This window comes from Parasteatoda tepidariorum, chromosome 2 (genome assembly GCF_043381705.1).
Source record: "Parasteatoda tepidariorum isolate YZ-2023 chromosome 2, CAS_Ptep_4.0, whole genome shotgun sequence".
Lineage (NCBI taxonomy): Eukaryota > Metazoa > Arthropoda > Arachnida > Araneae > Theridiidae > Parasteatoda > Parasteatoda tepidariorum.
Genome location: NC_092205.1, coordinates 76,215,402 through 76,238,177, shown reverse-complemented (window position 1 = coordinate 76,238,177; position 22,776 = coordinate 76,215,402). Strand labels below are relative to the sequence as shown.

General features: G+C 30.7%; 1 protein-coding gene across 1 annotated transcript in view; it reads left to right on the top strand.

Moving 5' to 3' along the window:
- The first annotated feature begins 7,573 nt into the window (after nucleotides 1–7,573).
- The window catches only part of LOC107453683 (uncharacterized), a 303,673-nt gene continuing 288,470 nt past the window's right edge, over nucleotides 7,574–22,776 (top strand). Inside the window, exon 1 of the mRNA XM_071177769.1 lies at nucleotides 7,574–8,472. The gene's annotated coding sequence lies outside the window, so the exon portion shown is untranslated. The remainder of the gene's footprint in view (nucleotides 8,473–22,776) is intronic.

Here is a 22,776-nt window from a genome sequence, read left to right as displayed (position 1 = left end):
TACGGTTTTCTACTAGTCAACTTGGCTAAAATTATGAATTCTCCGAATGAAGTGTCCGAAATTCTAAGATAGTTATAAAGTTTTGTATTGCATTTAACAGAAAAATTAAAATTGTTCATGTTGCAAAAATCATTGAAAAATTAGCAAGTGGACAGAAAATTTTCTTATATACTCTTATTTTTCCTTATTATTTCATTCATTGCGTTCTTTAACTAGAAAACTTAAAAATACTTACGATTTAGTCAATTGTCTGAAGTTCTAAATTATTACTAAGTTTTGTGTTGCATTAAATCGAAAAATTTAAGTTGTTTATGTCATTAAGATCGATCAATTACATAACTTGCTATCCACGATCAGGTAGAGCGTGGATAGCGAGTTATGTAAGAAATTTATTTATATTTATTTATTTATTTTTTGCTTTTTCATCCATAACTTTATTTTACTAAATTTTCGTTTTACGTAGAAACCCATTAATTGAAATCGTTTGACGTTCTAAAATTGTTGCAAAGGGGTTGTACTGAAAAGAGTACTTTGAATCGATTATGTCGCGATCCTTGAAATACTAGCATGATATAAGGAATAATTTATATATTTACTTTTCTTTATTTTTTTTACTATTTAACTCTCTGCGTTATTTTACTAGTCAACTTTGTTTAAATTATGGATTCCAATAATAAAGTGTCTAAAGTTCTAAAATAGTTAAAAGGAATTGTGTTGCATTTAATAGAATATTTAAAATTGTTTATGTCTCAATGTTAGCATGTGGACGGAAAATTTTCTTATAAACTCTTATTTATTTTTCTATACTATTTCATTTATTGCGTTACTTAACTAGTCAACTTCAAAATACTTAACGATTTAGTCAAGTGTCTGAAGTTCTTTCTTTTTCACTACTGTTTCATTCATTACTTTGTTGCACTAGTTATGTTCGCATCGCGTACAAACCCTTTAATTGAAATCTTTCAAGTAGTGGTTACATAAAGTGGTTACGTTGAAATGAATACTTGAAATTACTTATGTCGCAATCCTTGAAGCATTAGAATGAGTATATAAGGACTATTTTGTTAATTTACTTTCATTCTTCTTTACTTTTTCATCCATTTAGTTGCAGTGTTATTTATTATAAAAATAAGATGATATACAATAGCAAAATAAAGCTGTTTAAAATCTTGTAGTTAACTAACCACAATAAAACTAAAATTTATTTACGTTAGTTAGCCTAATATTAAGGCTAGTTAGACTCAGTTTCGGGTGATAATTAGTTTGATTTCAAAGCTCTGGTTTTCCAAATTTATTTTCAAAGTATCTTATCTAAATGACATTTAATCAAATCTTAGAATTGATAGTTTTACGTACCGTTTAATCAACGTTATTAACACAGAGTCAAATTAAGAAGAAAAAAACATACAATAGTAACAGCGATGCCTTAATTAAACATATGTTTGCTTTTAATATTAATATTTCCTGAACATTTGCTTAACTATTTGTTGAATAATATTTTTTTGCAAGAGTTTGCGTAGGATAGAAATTAAAACTGATAAAAAGCCGACAGATTCAGTTTTCAAAATCTATAAAAGTATCCCATCAAAATGTACTTTAAATATGTTACAGCAGTGTTTCCCAAAGTGTGGTACGCGTACCCCCAGGGGTACGGGAACGGTTTAGATGGGGTACGCATTCTTATGCGAAATATCTTGCAACAAACGAAAATTTCAAAAAATTTTATTTAAAAATAAAGTTAGTCATGAAAATTTACGTGTGCGTATTTTTCTACTGGCTATTTTTTGCAGAGTTAACAGTTAATAGTTAATGGTATCAACAGCTAAGGGTGATTTTTAATTTTGTGCAATTTTTTCATTGTAAAAAATATATTAATATTTTTATTAGTGGTACACAGCATTACGAAAAATTTAGAAAGGGTACGCAAAATTCATACGTTTGGGAAACACTGTCTAACAAGATTACATCCAAGCTATTTACTTAAAAATTAATATAGCTAATGTTTAATCCTATAACTCAACTATCACAGCTATTTAAAACAAAAGTAGCTTCTTCGTAGCGCTGTTATGTTCTATCAGTATTATGCATGGCTTTGGATACACTTTTTCATGTTTAGAAGTCTTGTCTGATTTCTAGTATCTAGCATAAAGTGTTGAGTTTAGCTGAATAATACTTAAGGCCTGGTTTCTTAGGACAGGACGCCGTCAGCTGGAAATCAGCGCTAACCTTTGATTGGTCCATTTGTGAGTTTGGTAGTATACGTCATCGAACGCTCATCTTGAACTACAGTTGCCGTCCAACTCATTTGCAGTTGGATTACAACGTGACGTTAACCCCAGAAGCAATGGCGGACAACATCCAACAGCACATTGAAATCAGCCAAGATTTTGATTTTGACATTAAACATAGCTTCTTCATTAAACATAGCACTTTTCATTTAGCTCAGCTATAATGTGTTTTTTCTTGGACAAAGTCATTATTTGCTCTCTAAAACACTGGTCGACAATAACAAAATCAATATAAATTCAAAATAAATATTTGTTTACGTTATCAACGCATGCGCAATGAGAGATAATGTCTGCGTTGGACCAACTGCTCACGCTGAGCTAACAAAAAAGTATTTTTTTTGATGTCAGCTCTACGTCAACTTTCCGCTGACGCCCAGATAAGGCGCTAGTTCTAAGAAACCAGGCCTTGAGCTAACAAACCAGTATTTTGTTGGCGTCAGCGGGACGTTGACGTCACGCTGATGCCCAGATAAGGCGCTTGTCCTAACAAACCAGACCTAGTGTGCTAAGTGTTCTTATTATACAATAACAGTTATATCTTTGAATATTTTTATTTTGCATTGAGCAAGATGATGAGAGGACATTCACTTATTATTTAAAAGATATTTTTAAACCTATTGGCTATTCCTTTCATTAAAAAATATTCACCTATAACATATGTTTTCAAGAATTTTTAAGACATTTGATTGAATGTCTGCTACATATTTTCAAAATAAGCAAAGAGCAATAAAGTAAGAAAATAAGTGTAAATACTGAAGTATATCATACATCATATATTATGCAATACTTATTTAACTTATCTTAAATATAAATAGTTTATATATTGTGTTGGCATATTAAGGGGAAAAATAAGGTAATCCAAGGTAACCTCACCCATGATGGTGACTTTATGACAGGTTGGAGACTTAATTCTTTACCATTCAGTATTCAGATTTACTTATCGTATTAAAGAAAAAGTATATAGTGCATCAGATATATTTTTTAGAAATATTCACTGCTTTACACTCGAAAAAAAACCCGGTGAATTACGGTAAAAAGTACCCGCACTATGAACCAGTAATTTTTCTTACAGTAAAATCCTTTTTACCGTAAAATTGTATACCATATTTTTTACAGTAATATTTATTTAATTACAGGGATTCAGTAAATATATTACTGTGAAAATTACAGTATAGCTGATTTTATTGCTCCGTAAAGTTTTAAGGTAAAAATGGATTTCATGGTGAAAAACTGACGCTGGTACTTTTTACTGAAATTTTGTCAAGAATTTTTTACAGTATACAGTAGAGTTTAAACAAAATTAAAGCCAAAATATTTTAAAGTAACTCAAGTTAACTGCATATTTAAAAAATAGCTTTTTTTAGAACGTAATGTTTTTTCTTATTCTTAAGTAAAAACTTATGCTATTGAGCAAAATGATGTGTGAAAGACACTTATAAGACAGACACTTAAACACTCGTTTATATCAAAACATTAATATAAACGTATATAGAATGAATGAATATAAAAAAACACTTAAAACACTCTGCTATAGCAGTTAAAAGACGGTAAAATTTTGAAATTTACAGTCTTTTAATTGCTATAGCCGAAGTTTTAATTGAAAATAAAAAATATTATCAAAAACAAGCAGGTAAAATAAGCTAAGAAAATTGTTCATGGCTTTTCCGTAAAAAAAAACACCTCATACTGTCTAAGTTTTTTTTAATGTAAAATTTTGCTAAGTTTCAATAATGCCAAAAAAATGAACTGACAAACAAGCTATTTCCTTTTCCTTCCGAAATAATAAATCAGTTTATATTTATAAATGTACATTTTATAACTGTCTAAAAAAGGTTGCTGTTTTGATACTTCAGACTTAATAACTAGCTGTGGATTTTAACTTTGATTGATTGGATGTAAAAATAAAAAAAAAGAAGGATGAACAAATTATTCACGTCTCATTTCAAAATCACTCTGAATGTTGGCGACAACTAGAAATTCTTTGAAATGGTAGAAATTTTTCAAGATTTTTTTGTCAATAAATATAATAACAATGTAGTAAGACAGAAAAATTGGCCTATCATTCACAAATATTTTTATAAATGTTTTCCTTTGCGAAAAAAATAGAATCATCATTTATACGTGAAGAAAGTGGAACTGTTTCCTTTTTTAGGACGATTTATGACAGATATATTATTTAAAAAAAAAATAGCGTCGCTTCCCAGCATTTTAAGGAAAAGTTCAAGTAGAATATAAACAGGCATATTTATATATTTCAGAATATTTCAAAGTTTGCTTCGAATTTAAAAAACTGTGCTTGACAGCTGTGATTAGTTTTAAAATAAAAGCAAATTTTTAAAAAAAAATGATTTTTTTTTCCATAATGAGAACAAAAAGGTATGGTCAAAACTACCAGAATAATGTATAATTTACCGTGTTTCTGTTTCTATGGAGCACCAAAAGGCTCTAATTTTTATCGAAGCCCTTTGGTAATGGATATAGTTTTATAATATGTGATAAAATTTGATAATTCTATCATGATCCCTTAGAGCATGGCTCGACCATTTTTATTTATTGAAATGTACTTTTAAGTTTTGTATTCTTACAAAATGTATGTTAAAAAGAACTATTATGAAAACAAGAATTTCTGATAAAATTTGACCATTTTTACGGAAATGAATGCTAGGAAAATTAACAATGTAAAGTTATTTGCAAACTAAATGAAATCAAATTCAAATGAAACTAATTGCTGCTTATTTAAATGAGCACTCTGCATATGAAAATGACACTCAAAATTTCCATTCAACCCCAGTTTTAAATCAATTAGAATAAAATATATATGAATAAAGACCCGTAATTAATGTTGTGGAAAAATTCAATTCTATTTAGTTCCCTAAAAATTAGTTTGTGTAACTTATTTTAGGAAGCAAAACATAATAAATAATAATTTAAAAACAAATACTTTGAAATAATGCTGAGATTTGTTTGAGAGGAAAATTTCAAAATTTAATCAATGCCAAAAATTGTTTTTTTCTTCTTTTTTTTTTAAATTTTTTTATAAGTATACATTTTGGCCGTTTTCTTACTTTTTTTCTTTCATTAAAACCTTCGTTTAGTTTAGACCAACAGATTTCATACAAAATTTTAAGCAAATATGCATTTTCTCCCGTAACATTAGATTACTGCTTTGATTAGTTTTTAGCCTTCCCATATCTAGAGGTGGTCAGAGATTTTTCTCATTGATTCCAAGTTGGCGTGGTCAATTAAAAAAAGGCATTTTGCTTCGTTCTTCTCATAAACAAAACGTTAATATTATTGAAATTTTATATTTAAAACTTCCATAAGAAAAAAAGCTCAGAAGCTCATTGTAGTTTAATTCATGAAAATAATCTCTATTACAGTTGATATTATGAAAAAATACTATAAGCATTGTAGAAAATTATTACTGTTATAGTTAGTTTGCATTTAATTTATATCTCTTAAACCTTGTAGTCGAATTCATAGAGTACATCTGCAACATTACATTCATTAATCCGAATTTGTCTTCGACCCCAACACAGTAAGACAGATATTGTAATAGTAAAAATTCAGCTTGTGACAAAAGTCCTGTCCTCTTAAAAGTCCTCTTAATAACGCGTCAGATCTTTTCCAGTTTCACAAAGTTCAGCAACTCTATGTGGCATGGACTTAACGAGTATAGTGCGGCTTTGAGGAGAACTCCTCCATACTGAAAATCTGGGGCTATCTGCTGCTATGGTAACAAGCGAGAGCACATTTCTAATAGGGTTGAAATGGCGGAAAGAAGGTGTCGATTGGTTTACTCACGACGACCTACGCTAAGATTAAGAAAAAACTGTTCACCTCACACCCCTATTCGAAGTGACCTTTCCTCGTAACCATAGTAGCCGCCACGACTCCAGACCGGTGTCTGGAGGAGTTCTCCTGAAATCCGCACTAAGATGGAAGTCTCTCATAGGATTATTCATCCATGTCGCCTCAATATATGTCCATAATTTCGAGAGTACTGCTGGTGTAGGATTTTATGCGAACTTACCAGTCAATTATATCCCATAAATGTCCAATGGGAATCCTGTCGGGTGATCTAGGTGGCCAAATCATTCACTGGAATTGTCCAGAATGTTCTTCAAACCAGTCGCGAACAATGGCGCTTTCTCATCCATACAGATTTCACTGTTTGTAAGTCCATGAATGGTTGCAAGTGGTCTCCAAGTAACTGAACATAAGCATTTTCAATCAATGATCGGACCATAGGATCCAATTCATGTCATGAAAAAGCAGCCCATGTTGCAGTACTCGTTTTCATGCTTTGAGGGTTTCTAATACCAGACCGATGAATTTTTGAGGATTGTAAAAATATTTCTGCAGGTATGAGAATTAGAGTTAGAAATAAATCTCCTTTCCGTTATTTAATTGTTTAATTTAAATATGATCAAACTTTTAAAGTATATCTTTTTTTTTTTTTATCTTTTGCAATATTTGACCGAAAATTCTTTTGACAAAAAACCATAATTTGCAATTCCCTTAAAAAATCTGATAAATGACAACAGAGAATGATCAAATTTTTTATTTAGTAGTGAAATAATTTCGAAATTTCGAAACGAAAAATTTTACACAAGGAATCTTAATTAAACAAAGCATTTTCATTTTTTTTAATAATCGTCGCTGAACAGAAGAACCAATTTTATAGGTTTACGACTACTAATGTTCAACTCCATAGCCTTGTAATTTTGAACCCAATCCAGAAGACAAGGGATCGGATATTTTGAGAAATTTGTCTTCGTGGAGGACTTTTTCTTAGAGTTAACCAGCATTTGCGCTACATGGAGAGGAAGACTACGAGAACCTCCCACGGTTAGCCTGACGGCAAGGGAACTCTAACCCATGATCCGTCTACCAATGAGGATATTTCAGGTCAGCACTGTGATTGGTGCTAGCCGGATGCGGAATTCGTATCTATTGGGATTCGAATCCAGTTCGTCGCATTGGAAGGCTAACGCTCTATCCCCTGAGCCATCGCGACTCAAGCATGTTCTTNATCCCTGAGGATGATCCGAAGACCTGTCATCGCAATTTTGATCCTCTGCGGGGGGTATGACTCCCCTGCTTTGGTAGCCTGATGATCTGCATGCGAAGTCGAGCACTTTACGGCAGAACAGTTTAACGAGGACCAATACCGTGCACACTCGGTCCATACGCAGGCTGATCAATGTGGTCACCCACCCGCTTACTGACCGCAGCCAGTGATGCTTGGCTTAGATGTTCTACTGGGAACCGTGTCTTTAATGTGACCGCGGGACCAATTTCAGGTGAAAACTTGCAGTTTGAGCGTCAGAGATCCAGGTGCAGTTTACTTTTTAGAATATCTCTTTTCTCCAATGCCCACCTGTGTTGACATTTTACTTTCTAGAATATCTGGCTTGATTGATTTGATAAAAGAAAAGCCTATTTGCCTCAGGCCTCTTATGGCTGTACAAAAAAAACTTAGATATCATACAAAAATTAAAACTCATAAGCAATTAATCACTTTTGAACTTACAGCAAAATTAATTTTTTGCAAGAAAATTTGAGTCACGTTTAGAGTCTCAGTTGTTAACGTTTGCGAAGAAAGGAGAAAAAAGAAGCCGAAGACAAATCTCAAATATTCTCATGGGATTACAACTTTATCTTAAAAAGTATCAGGATGCAAAGTAAGCTGTATTTACCAATAACTTGCCTGTGTTATTCTACTCACTTCCATGTAATAGTTGCTCGACGAGACACCTTCTATAGTTAATGAACTTTCTTTGGAAGAAGAGCGAGATCTGGAAAGTGGTGGTTGCATTTACCATTCCTTTTACGCCTTCATTTATAACTTTCGAAATAACAGCGTTGATTCACTTCGTCGCAAAGAATTTAGAGTTTGGAGAGAAGAAAAGCAATTTGTCTTTTGAAGCGAAGCAACTTTGTTGATTTATAATGATTTTGGAAGAGCGCGTTTTGGTTGAAAGTGTTTCCAGAATCGTTAATGTGGAGAACTGTTTACGATTTCGACGGAATTGTCGTAAAAGGTTTAGATCACGTTTTGAGTCAACATTGTTTTACTTACAAGTCCTTCTGGTGAAGTCTCTAAAACTCTAAAATAACGGCAAAGTCTTATGTTGAATAGAGAAATTGAAAAGGTTTCTGTCTCGAAGATCATTCGAAAGTGAGTAAGGATTTTTTTTTTTATAAATTTACTTTCATTTATTCATTTTCCTTGACTATTTTATTCATTTTCCTTGACTATTTTATTCATTTCGTTGATTTACTAGTCAACTTTGTTTAACTTACGAATCCACCGAATGAAGTGTCTAAATTTTTTAAAAAGTTACAATGTTTTATGTTGTATTAGGTACAAAAATCAAAATTGTTTATGTTGCTAAGATCATTGAAACATTCGAATGTGGTTAGAGAATTTTGTTGTATATTTACTTTTCTTTGTTTCATTTATTACGTTGTTTTACTAGTCAACCATAAAGTACAAACGAATTCGTGAAGTGTCTGAAGTTGTAAAATAGTTAAAGTTTTGTTTCGCATTAAAAAGAACAATTTAAGTGTAGATCATTTAGGTAGAATATGGATAGCGAGTTTTAAAAATTGATTTATACCTTTTTCTTTACTAACTTTATTTATTACTTTGTTGTACTAGTCTTGTTCGTTTCACGTAGAAATCATTTAATTGAAATATTTGAAGTTCTAAAATTGTTGCAAAATGGTTATACTGAAAAGAGTACTTTGCATCGTTTATGTCGCAATCTTTGAAATACTAGAATGGTATAGGGATTATTTCATATATTTACTTTTATTTTTCTTTACTATTTAATTCACTACTGTTTTCTACTAGTCAACTTGGTTAAAATTATGAATTCTCCGAATGAAGTGTTTTAAGTTATAAAGTTTTGTATTGCATGTAATAGAAAAATTAAAATTGTTTATGTTCAAAAATCATTGAAAAATTAGCATGTGGACTGAAATTTTCTTATATATTCTTATTTTTCTTTATTATTTCCTTCATTGCGTTGTTTAACTAGACAACTTTAAAATACTTACGATTTAGTCAAGTGTCTGAAGTTCAAAATTATTACTAAGTTTTGAGTTGCATTAAACCGAACAATTTAAGTTGTTTATGTCATTAGGATCGTTTGATTACATAACTTGCTATCCACGATTAAGTAGAACGTGGATAGCGAGTTATGCAAGAAATTGATTTATATTTATTTATTTATTTTTTGCTTTTTTATCCATTACTTTATTTTACTAAATTTTCGTTTTACGTAGGAACCCATTAATTGAAATCTTCGAAGTTCTAAAATTGTTACAAAGGGGTTATACTGAAAAGAGTACTTTGCACCGTTTATGTCACGATCCTTGAAATACTAACATAGCATGATATAAGGAATAATTTATATATTTACTTTATTTTTTTTGCTATTTAACTCCCTGCGTTATTTTACCAGTCAACTTTGCTTAAATTATGGATTCTCATAATAAAGTGTCCGAAGTTCTAAAATAGTTAAAAAGATTTGTTTTGCATTTAATAGAATAATTAAAATTTATGTCGCAAATATTATTGAAAAACTAGCATGCGGACGGAAAATTTTCTTGTAAACTCTTATTTTTCCTTACTATTTCATTCATTGTCTTACTTTACTAATCAACTTTAAAATACTTGTGATTTAGTCAAGTGTCTGAAGTTCTTCCTTTTTCTTTACTGTTTCATTTATTACTTTGTTGCTCTAGTCATGTTCGTTTCACGTACAAACCCTTTAATTGAAATCTTTGAAGTGGTGGTTACAAAGTGGTTATATTGAAATGAATACTTGAAATTTCTTATGTCGCAATCCTTGAAGTATTAGAATGCGTATATAAGGACTATTTAGTTAGTTTACTTTCATTTTTCTTTCCTTTTCATCCATTTAGTTGTAATTTTATTGATTAGCAAAATAAGATGATATACAATAACAAATTAATGCTGTTTGAAATCTTGCAGTTAACTAAGCACAATGAAACTAAAATTTATTTACGTTTGTTAGCCTAATATGAAGGCTAGTTAGACTCAGTTTCGGATGATAATTAGTTTGACTTCAAAGCTCCGGTTATTTTCAAAGTATCTTAACTAAATGACATTTAATCTAATCTTAGAATTGATAGTTTTACGTACCGTTTAATCAACGTTATTAACACAGAGTTAAATTAAGAAGAAAAAAAACATACAATAGTAACAGCGATGCCTTAATTAAATACAAGTTTGCTTTTAATATTAATATTTTATGAAAATTTGTTTAACTATTTGCTGAATAATTTTTTTTTCGCAAGAGTTTGTGTAGGATAGAAATTAAAAGTGATAAAGAGCGGACGAATTCAGTTTTACAAAATTTATAAAAGTATATCATCAAAATGTACTTTAAATATGTTACAGGATTACATCCAAGCTATTTACTTAAAAATTAATATAGCATCAATTTAATCTAATTTTTAATCCTATAACTCAACTATCACAGCTATTTAAAACAAAAGTAGCCACTTCGTACCGCTGTTATATTCTGTCAGTATTATGCAATCCTTTGGATACACGTTTTCATGTTTAGAAACTTTGTCTGATTTTAAGGATAAAGTGTTAAGTGTTGATTTTAGCTAAATAATGCTTAAGTGTTTTAAGTGTTCGCATTATACAATAACATTTATATGTTCGAATATTTTTATTTCGTGTTGAATAAGATGGCGAGAGGACATTCACTTATTATTTAAAAGATATTTTTAAACCTAATGGCTATTCTTTTCATTAAAAATTATTCACCGAGAGCATATGTTTTCAGGGATTTTTAAGACATTTGATTGAATATCTGCTACATATTTTCAAAATAAGCAAAATATAATGAAGTAACAAAATAAGTGTCAATACTGAAATATATTATACATCATATATTAGATAATACTTATTTAACTTATCGTAAATATAAATAGTTACTGAATAGGGTGTCCCGTTAATGCTGCGACAAACCTCTAAAGGATGTAAAGCACATCATGAGGATTAAGAATTACCTAGGAAACCAGGACCAAAAATGTCATCTTATGCTGCTAGAGGCGCTTTCCAATTATGGACATGTTGTTCGTGTGCCTTTGAACTTGCACCTTTATTTTTCTGAAATATTTTAATTTTATGTTACTATTATTACTATTTTATTCTGTAATCATCGTTGAAGAGCAGAACCTATTTAGGGCTTACGACTACTAATGTTCAACTCCGTAGCCTTGTAATATTGAACCCAATCCAGCGGACAAGGGAACTCCTGGATCAAGCATTCGGAGAAATTTACCTCTGTGTAGGACTTTTTGATGGAACTAACCCGAATTTGCGTTGCATGGTGAGGAAAACCGTGAAACCCTCTCACGGTTAGCCTGACGCGGAATTAGAATCAATAAGCCATTGCCGGGAACCAGCCATTGCATAACAGAACTATATGCAATCTCAGATGATTACCTAAATCCTATACCATAATGATCTTTTTTTTAACTTGCAACGGAGTACAGTAAGGTTTTTTAGTTTTTCTTTCTTTTTCTTTTGTTGTTTCAGGTTTTTCGATTTTTACAGATATTGAAAACTTTTAAAGCTAAATTTCAAATTTTTGTTTTCATATTCCATATCAAAAATACATTCCATGAGGTAGGATATTGTTTTAGTAAAATGAGGTGAAAAATTAGTTAATCCAAGGTAACCTCACCCAGGGTGGTGACTTTATGACTGGATGGAGACTTAAGTTTTTAAAATTTTCTTTAACATTCAGTATTCAGATTTAATTATCGTATTAAAGAAAAAGTATATAGTGCATCAGATATATTTTGTAGAAGTATTCACAGCTTTACACTCGAAAAAAAAACGGTAAATTACGGTAAAAAGCACCCGCACTATGGACCAGTAATTTGTCTTACAGTAAAATCCGTTTTACCGCAAAATTGCACAACATATTTTTTACAGTAATATTTATTTAATTACAGGGATTCAGTAAATATTACTGTTAAAATTACAGCATATCTGATTTTATTGTTCCGTAAAGTCTTAAATTAGAAATGAATTTTATGGCAAAAAAGACACTGTCAGTACTTTTTACTGTATTTTTGTCAAGAATTTTTTACTGTATACAGTACAGTTCAGACAAAATAAAAATAAAAGCCAAAATATATTAAAGTAACTCAAATTAACGGTATATTTAATTTTTTTTTCTTCAGAAATTAATGTTTTTTCTTATTCTTAAGTAATAACGAATGCTATTGAGTGAAATGATGTGTAAAAGACACTTACAAGACAGACACTTAAACACTCGGCTAAAGCAAAACGCTAATATAAACTTATATAAAATGAATGAATATTAAAAAAAAGACACTTAAAGACTAGGCTACAACAATTAAAGGACGGTAAATGTTTGAAATTTACAATCTTTTAATTGCTATAGTCGAAGTTTTAATCGAAAAGAAAGAATATTATCAAAAACAGGCAGGTAAAATAAACTAAGAAAATAGTCCATGGCATTTCCGTAAAAACACCACATATTGTCTATGTCTTATTAATGTAAAATTTTGCTAAGTTTTAATAATGCCAAAAAAGGAAGGAAAAAAAAAAGAAAATGAACTGACAAACAAGCTATTTCCCTTTCCGTCCGAAATAATAAATCAGTTTATATTTATAAATGTACATTTTATAACTGTCTAAAAAAGGTTGCTGTTTTGATACTTCAGACTTAATAACTAGCTGTGGATTTTAACTTTGATTGATTGGATGTAAAAATAAAAAAAAAGAAGGATGAACAAATTATTCACGTCTCATTTCAAAATCACTCTGAATGTTGGCGACAACTAGAAATTCTTTGAAATGGTAGAAATTTTTCAAGATTTTTTTGTCAATAAATATAATAACAATGTAGTAAGACAGAAAAATTGGCCTATCATTCACAAATATTTTTATAAATGTTTTCCTTTGCGAAAAAAAATAGAATCATCATTTATACGTGAAGAAAGTGGAACTGTTTCCATTTTTAGGACGATTTATGACAGATATTTTTTTTTTAAAAAAAATAGCGTCGCTTCCCAGCATTTTAAGGAGAAGTTCAAGTAGAATATAAACAGGCATATTTATATATTTCAGAATATTTCAAAGTTTGCTTCGAATTTAAAAAACTGTGTTTGACAGCTGTGATTAGTTTTAAAATAAAAACAAATTTAAAAAGGAAAGATATTTTTTCCATAATGAGAACAAAAAGGTATGGTCAAAACTACCAGAATAATGTATAATTTACCGTGTTTCTGGCTCTATGGAGCACCAAAAAGCTCTAATTTTCATCGAAACGCTTTCATCATGATCCCTTAGAGCATAGCTCGACCATTTTTATTCATTGAAATGTACTTTTAAGTTTTGTGTTTTTACAAAATGCACGTGAAAAAGAACTATAATTTCGAAAACAAGAATTTCTGGTAAAATGTTACCATATGAACGGAAAATTTGCTAAATGAATGCTAGGAAAATTAACAATGTAAAGTTATTTGCAACCCAAATGAAATCAATTACGTAAACTGATTGCTGTTTATTTAAATGAGCACTCTGCATATGAAAATGACACTCAAACTTTCCATTCAACCCAAGTTTTAAAGCAATTGGAATAAAATATATGTGAATAAAGACTCCTAATTAATATTGCAGAAAAATTCAATTCTATTTAGTTCCGTGAAAATTAGTTTGTGTAACTTGTTTTAGAAATCAAGACAAAATAAATAATAATTTAAAAATAAATACTTTGAAATAAGGCTTTATGATGATGTTTGAGAGGAAAATTTCAAAATTTAAACAATGCCTAAAAATGTTTTTCTTCCTTCTTTTTTTTTAAAGTATACATTTGGGCATTTTTCTTATTTTTTCTTTTATTAATATCTTCGTTTAGACAAACAGTTTTCTTACAAAATTTTAAGCAAATATATTGTTTTCCCCGTAACATTAGATTACGGACTTGATTAGTTTTTAGCCTTCCAATATATTTAAATCTAGAGGTAGTCAAAGATTTTTCTCATTGATTCCACGTTGGCTTGGTCAACTAAAGGAAAGTTTTTTGCTTCGTGCTTCTTATAAACAAAACGTTAATATAATTGAAATTTTATTTTTAAAACATCTATAAGAAAAATAGCCCAGAAGCTCATTGTAGTTTAATTCATGAAAATAATCTGTATTGCAGTTGATATTATGAAAAAATACTACCAGTATCGCAGAAAATTATTACTGTTATAGTTAGTTTGCAGTTAATTTATATCTCTTAAACCTGGTAGTCGAATTCATGGAATATATCTGCAACATTACATTCATTAATCCGAATTTGTTTTCGAACCCCACACAGTCAGTCAGATATTATAATTGTAAAAATTCAGCTGGTGGCAAAAGTCCTGTCCTCTTAAAAGTCCTCTAAATAACGTGTCAGATCCTTTCTAACTTTGCAAAGAGCAGCAACTCTATGTGGCATGAACTCAACGAGTAGTTGGAAGTCTCTCATATGCTTATTGATCCATGTCGCCGTATGTCCGTAATTTTGAGAGTACTGTGGGTGTAGGATTTGATGCGAACTGACCTCTCAATTATATCCCATAAATGTCCAATGAGAATCCTGTCTGGTGTTCTAGGTTGCCAAATCATTCGATGGGATTGTCCAGAATATTCTTCAAACCAGTCGCGAATAATGGTGACATGTCACCTTTTCATCCATTGTTTATGAGTATGAAGTCCATGAATGGTTGCAAGTGGTCTCCAAGTAGCTGAACATAACCATTTTCAGTCAATGATCGGACCATAGGATCCAGTTTATGTCATGAAAAAGCAACCCATGATGCTGTACTCATTTGCATGCTTTGAGGATTTCTAACACCAGACCGATGAAGTTTTGAGGATTGTTAAAATATTTCTGCAGCTATATGAGAATTAAGAGTCAGAAATAAATCTCCTGTCCGTTATTTAATTGTTTAATTTAAATATGATCAAACTTTTAAAGTATATCTTTTTTTTCTTCATCTTTTGCAATATTTGACCAAAAATTATTTTGAAAAAGAACCATAATTTACAATTCCCTTAAAAAATTTGACAAATGACAACAGGGAATGATCAAATTTTTTATTAGGTAGAGAAATAATTTCGAAATTTCGAAACGAAAAATTTTACTCAAGAAATCTTAATTAAACAAAGCATGTTTATTTTTTTTATAACCGTAGCTTAACAGAAGACCCAATTTTATGGGTTTACGACTACTAATGTTCAAATCCATAGCCTTGTAATTTTGAACCCAATCCAGAAGGCAGGGAAACTCCTGGATCGAGTATTTTGAAAAATTTGTCTTCGTGGAGGATTTTTTCTTGGAGTTAACCCGCATTTGCGCTTCATAGAGAGGAAGACTACGAGAACCTCCCACTGTTAGCCTGACGGCAAGGGGACTCTAACCCATGATCCGTCTACCACTGAGGATATATTAGGTCAGCACTGTAGTTGGTGCAAGCCGGATGAGGAATTTGGGATTCGAACCCAGTTCGCTGCATTGGAAGGCTAACGCTCTATCCCCTGAGCCATCGCGGCTCAAACATGTTGATTTAAGAATATTTACTCCTACCACTTAATCTCTCTTACAAGTTTAGTTAATTAACATCATCAATGGTTCGACAGCCCAGAGTGGGCCTTGGCCTTCTTAAGAAGTTTTTTCCAGGCTAACCTCCTCCCTGGGAGTGTTTTCCAATTTTTAGTTTTTTAGACCAAAAGGTTTTCTTATAGGCCATCTATCCATCACATATTCGGCCTGCCTCTTTTTCGTGTGACAACCGAATTTAGTTAATTAACAAGAGTTTTATTAATTTGTTGATAGACGAAGAATTGAAATGATAATTTATTTATGTACAAATACAACATGAATTATAATTTTTAAATTTATAACAATTGTCTTTTTTGCTCCTTAACATTCTTAAAGGTTTAGAGGTTAATTTACATCAATATTCTTTTTTAACCTAGATAACGATATAAAATGGTAATAGGTGTAATACAATGTAGCCTAAATTATCCAAATCTTTCATTTTAAAAGTAACAAATTGTTATTTTCTGTTCTTTTAATACTAAGTTTTAAAAGTTATCTCTCCTATTATTTGAAAATCTTTTTTAATGAATAAGCAGCACTTAAATCTTGAATATTCATGTTGAAATAGCTGCATTCTCTAGAGTAGTTCTATACAGTTTCCTCTGTAAATAATTAATCAGCTAAAGAGATAAAAACCGAGTCCTACTTTATTAATATTCAGCAGATCATCAATCAATAAGATGCCTTCAAGTTTAAAGTGCAGCAACTGGCTGAGGAATAATAAGTGAATATTTCATGTTTTTAATTAGATTGTCAAGATTGTCTATAGAAACAGTAAATATGCTTTTATCAAACTAGTCTGATTATTTATGTTGAAGGATTGATTTGAAACGGCTTTGTTATTGATACGCCTCATTGTTTTCAGCAGGGAAGCTATTAAGAAAATTTAAAGGAACTATTTAAGAAGTTTGACCTTAAATGAGAGGCTATTTGGGATATAGATATGAGGTTATTGAATATTAAGCGTTTTCTTCTTTAAATTAATGAATGCCATGTCCTTTCTGATAATCCAAACATCTGGCTTACTTTTAACAGCTATTTCCTTTTTTAACTATCGATAAAGTAATTACTCAGAAGCTTTATTATTACGCTGAAATATTGATGATTTTAAGTTTAAAAGCTAGTGTACAACTTTGTTAAGTCTCAAAATAAGTCAATAATTATTTTCAAACATGTAACAAATTGTGTTTCGAAATAATAAGTATTTTTTGAAAATATTAATTAAATGCGTAAAGTTATTTTTTAATTGCCTAAATGACGTTGCTGACAATATAACTATTCCTTAATATGTTGATGATTTGTTCTAGTAGTGATAATTACATTCAACAGAATAGTGCGTCATGTGACATTCCTGGTATTGTAAAAAGTTGATATGAAGAACATAATGGAAACTTGACTTTAAAGCATTAACCTCCATATTCCTCAATCTTGAAGAGTATTTGTGGAATGGCAATAAGAGTCATTCATAAAAATCTAGTCTTACTTAATTGCAATATGCCATTTTTCAAGCAGGGACTGGAATGTTACAAACAACTTATTGACATCCCGTAGAGTCTTGACCAAGGAGAATCAAAACTGCAATAAAGATAAAAAGTGGCCTCGTGAGATATTGAGGTGGTGTCGATAGTAGATAAAATAGTCGTTCAAGTGTACACCAAGTCGTTGTTATGCTCACAAATGCTGTTAAAAATTGTAAAAAATTAAAAGCAAATTTGAAGTACAATCTATAACGTGTGTTTTTGTTTCGAAACTGCTAGTTCTTTTTATGCAATATAGCGTGACAAAGAGCGAAATGTGACAAGGCAGAAATGAGACAATTTTTGAAAAAAGGGAGCAGGGGGAGTAAAAATATTAAAAAATCATTCAATCATTAGGGCATGACCGGGATAGCCTGGTTGGTAGTGTTGGGCACTGGGTCTATGTCCACGAGGCCATGAGATCGATCCCCGCCGTCGACAAAGTCCTCAACGTTTCCATAACAAATCATACCTATGGGGGTAATGATCCAGGAGTTTTCCTGTCTTCTGGATTGGTTCAAAATTACAAGGCTCGGAGTTGAACATAAGTAGTCGACTGTTCACGGACGTTTATAAAATAAAATAAACAAAAATCATTAAGACATCATTTACGGATTACATGTAACATTTGTTTCTTTTCTCCAGGAAGATTCTATTAGGTCATCATTGTATTTTATTTATTTATTTATTTTTTAATTTCAAAATATAACATATTCTACTGATAGTTTACTTAAATTTTGGAAAATTGGCAAGCAGCCAACAAAGGCGAAATGAAAAACCTAAATCAAATAGGGATGAAGAGTTAAGAAGCAAAATGGATAACGTATAACTTCTGGTTAACATCCCTCACAGTACATCGACTGGTCAGTCTCCGGCTTCAAAATGGATGTTTACCTTTCCACGCAATTGCTGGTTTAGTAAAATACAAAACGTCAGCCTTTTCTTTCAATTCTTATCTTAGTTATTGCTAGAGACCGATGTACAATTTTATTTCATAAAACGCATGCGGTACGGAGTTAACTTATTTTAAGACATTTCTGCTATCTGCTCTGCTCGATTGTAAATATTTTACCAGATTTAGTTTATTGCTTTTCTACTGGGCAAAATTTTTTTTTGTTTGTTTTCTGTTCAATAAGATTATTTTAACGGAATTGGGATATTTTCGCGACACCGATTCGCAATCGGTTTCTCTTCCCAAGCAACAGCTTCTTTTAAATGATATTTTTAGTACACTTTTTTGGCGAAATGTACAAGTTTAAAAAATGTTATATATTACAAGGAGTCATATAAACGATGCCACAAACTTCTAGGAATTGCTCAGGAACCCATGTCTGGCATCGTCGCCGTACGCCGCTAAGGCCATGTCCCTATTATGATGTGTTTCTTCGTGTGCTTCTGAACAGGTCATAATAAAGAAAAAATGCACCTAGACGTGCACGATGACATTTCTGGTCATGAGTTTCTATAGAATTGTAATTCCGATGATGTGCGCTAACCTCCATAGAATTGCGTCGCAGCATTTACTAAACCCTCTGTAAGGCCTGGTTTCTTAGAACAGGTCGGCGTTACAAAACGTCAGCTAGAAATGAGCGCTAACCCCTGATTGGTCAATTTGTGAGCTAGACAGCATACGTCATCGAACGACAGCATACGTCATCGTTAACGACAGAAGCAATGGCGGACAACATCCAACAGAGCATTGAAATCAGCCAAGATTTTGATTTTAACATTATACGTAGCTTCTTCTTCCTCTTCAATTAGCTAAGCTATAATGTGCTTTTTCTTGGACAAAGTCATTATTTGTTCTCTAAAGCACTGGTCGATAATAAAAAAAATCAATGCAAATTCGAAATAAATATTTGTTTACGTTATTGACGCGTGCGCAATGCGAGATAATGTCTGCGTTGGACAGACTGCTCACGCTGAGCTGACAAAACAGTATTTTGTTGGCGTCAGCGGTACGACAACGTCCCGCTGACGCCTAGATACGGCGCTTGTCTTAAGAAACAAGGCCTTGATCTAACAAAACAGTATTTCTTGGCGTCAGCGGTACGTCAACGTCGCCAGATAAGGCGACGCCCAGATAAGGCGCTTTTCTTAAGAAACCAGGCCTTTTACATATAACATTTTTAAACTTTTACATTTCGACAAAAAATAATCTTAAAATGTCTGTTTTGTAACTAAAGGAACAGAAATAATTTCAGATTTGAAATCCCCACGCCCAAATTAGGTAAGATCATGTATTTGTATAAATGTAAGGGAACATTAGTTTCCCAGTGTTATTAGTTGACAATGTAACATGTTCTTCTTTTCTCCGAGAAGATTTTTCAGCCGTCCTTGTATTGTTCAGTGTGAACAATTATCTTTTACAAAACCTAAGCACACTAATACTTTTGTATAAAAAGGCTTAAAGTAAAGATAACTAAATTATATATGAAAATGTTGATAAAAATTTATAACTCCTAATGATGACATATGTTTAAGAAAGTTCTAGGTGTAATTGAAATTTTGTATCATCCTTAGAGATAAAATGTAATTTATCTGTTTCTGAATTTTGAAAAAAAAACTTAGTGATGATGGAATAAAATATAAAATTAAAAATTTGTTGCTTAATTTTAGAAACGCTTTTGAAACTTTCTTCAGAATTGCTTCTTATTAAGTAACATTCATAGGGAATTATTTTTTCAAACCTCTTTACCTACAATCTTATATTTTCTAAAAAAAGTTATCTTTATGGAAAAATTAAGCAAGTTCGTTTTAGGTTTCAAGAAACTATTTTTAATTTATTCCTTGAAATTATATCTTTTAATTTAGAGAAAAATATCAACTTATAAAACGTCATCTGTGGGTGTTAAAGTACAACAACACAATTAGCAATTCTCTTCATTATAACTCCACATTATTTTTGTGTTTCTTCCCGTTTTGTCTTAAAGCAAAAAGAAAAAAGAAATGATTGAGTGTATTGTGCAGTTTGCTTAATTGAAATTTCTGAGTAACTTCTTTCTTTCTGTTAGTTTCTTTTTTTCAATGTTTACAGAGCTATTTAAAACAGACCATTTGTAAAAGTAACAGACATTTTTAATAGAGTAAGGTATGCTCTTTCTTAAATATATTTTTTTTATAAGTTGTAAGCTAAACACAAATTCTCTATTAATTCTACAAAGACAAAAACAATTTCCTGACGGAAAGCAAATTGTATTCTATTTTCATGAAACATAATTACTTATAACTTAAAAAGTAGCTTTTCTTGAAAGATAATTATTTAGTCACAAAGCAATTTTCTCAAACACATTTTTTTTTTGAGCCGATGATGTTTTAAATAATTATTTTTCCTTGCGCAGATATGCTTTTTATGATATTCTTTTGGAAATGTTAGATTTAGTTTTTCGCTTAAAATGTTAATATTTTATTTGTAAAATATTGATATATTAAAAAAAATATGAAAATGCTCTTCGATACAATTTTTTATTTAATATATTAAGTAAGTTTTTTATTACAATATTATATAATACTATAGAATATTTAAAATAATTATTCAACACATTACATTTGAGTATTCTGAGTAAAACTGTAGCTTAGCAATTATTCTGAACTACCTGTATACCCAATCTTCGTACGGTATGAAACAGAAGTGTACTATCGATAAATCAGTATTAATCAACACTGCGAAATCATGCATAAAAGTGAAAGAGATATACTGACACAATTAAAACTTGAGCAATTCTAATTTTTTTTTAATTTGTTGCACTTCCTGGTGGCTTTATGTTATCAGATTAACCAAAAATATTTAAAAAAATTCCTCCCATAAAAATAAAGATCAATTATATTCAGCATGATTTGGTATAATGCTATTTTGCCCGAGATCATTTCTTAATAGTAAGCAATTTCCATTATCAACAATTTTTCAGGGTACTTATCCCTTTGGGTTGGCCTTAAAAACCAATTTACATAGTACCAGTAGCGGGTATCGGGATACCAAGTACCTAGTATTTAGTACCTATTGAAACAACAGTTGACGTAATAGCTGTAGTCCCTAAATTTAGAATCCAAAATAGCATTTTTCTATGAGTGGCGTCGAATAGAAAAAAGCGTAAGATAGCATTTGAAATTCCCCTGCAACTCAGTTCTTGTTTAAGGATGCTCTTTTTATCGCATTGTACTTCATCTAGACTATTAAACAAGTTTTTAATGTATATATAGAATGAATAAAAATGTTCTTAATGTATTGAATGGATCTGGTTTGAAATTGATTTTTAAATACACATATTTACAGTCTAACGTATAATGTTACTTAAAGTTACGATAAAAGAGTTACGATAAAGAGATAAAAGCATTTGACAAATTTGCAATTGAAATTCATCATCACTTAGTTCTTGATTAGGGATGCATTTTTGTCGCATTTTGTTTCGTATTCACTTTTAAACAAGTTTTAAATATATAAATAATTAAAATATAAATTGACATTTGAATACAGATCTTTTGTAAAGCGAGTATCATTTGATAGAACCAAGTTTTAAACATAAAGAATAGAAATATAAATGGACATTCAAATACAGATCTTTTGTAAAACGAGTATCATTTGATGAACTTAAAAGTGACGTCTATAATTTAAATGGGAACTTTTAAAGAGGGTAAAAGAGATTTCTCAAATTATTCACGTCGACTAAAAGAGCAATTTTAACGTAAATGGTGCAACCAAGAAGCACAAATTAAGTTCATTTAGAAGATTCCCAACCGGGAATTCCTGCTTGAAGAGAGGTTAAGTAATTTTAAAGATAACCATTCGCGCCACGGAGTAGCGTCAAATGGAAGACAATCATTAGATGGATTTGTTTTAAATTCTATCAGAGAGAATAATGAAATAGATTCAAAATATATTTTGTCTTTACGTAGCATGACTGAATTGAGAATGTATATTCAAAATAAAAGTTTCACCGAGAATCAAAATCTGATTTATGGATAGATTCTTTCACAAGAATTGTAGAGAATTGGAAAATGCTTAACCCTCCAGTGGCCTTAGCTATTTCGAATAGTGTTTGGAAATTCAAGGGTGTTTAAGCTTTATTTATTCGAAAGATGTATCTTCAAAGTATTGTTCTCTCGGGGTGAATATTTTGGAATTTAGGGGTCTCCAGAAATAAAGAACAACATTTCTTCTACGTTAACTTAAGGAAAATTATAGTTACGGAATTTCCTTGCTCATTCAGTAATTTGTTGATATTTTTGAGTAGTTTTTGTTTCATTTTATTTATTGAAATGTGTGTGATAAAATCCTCGTTACTATATTTTGCATTTTAAAGTTGTAGG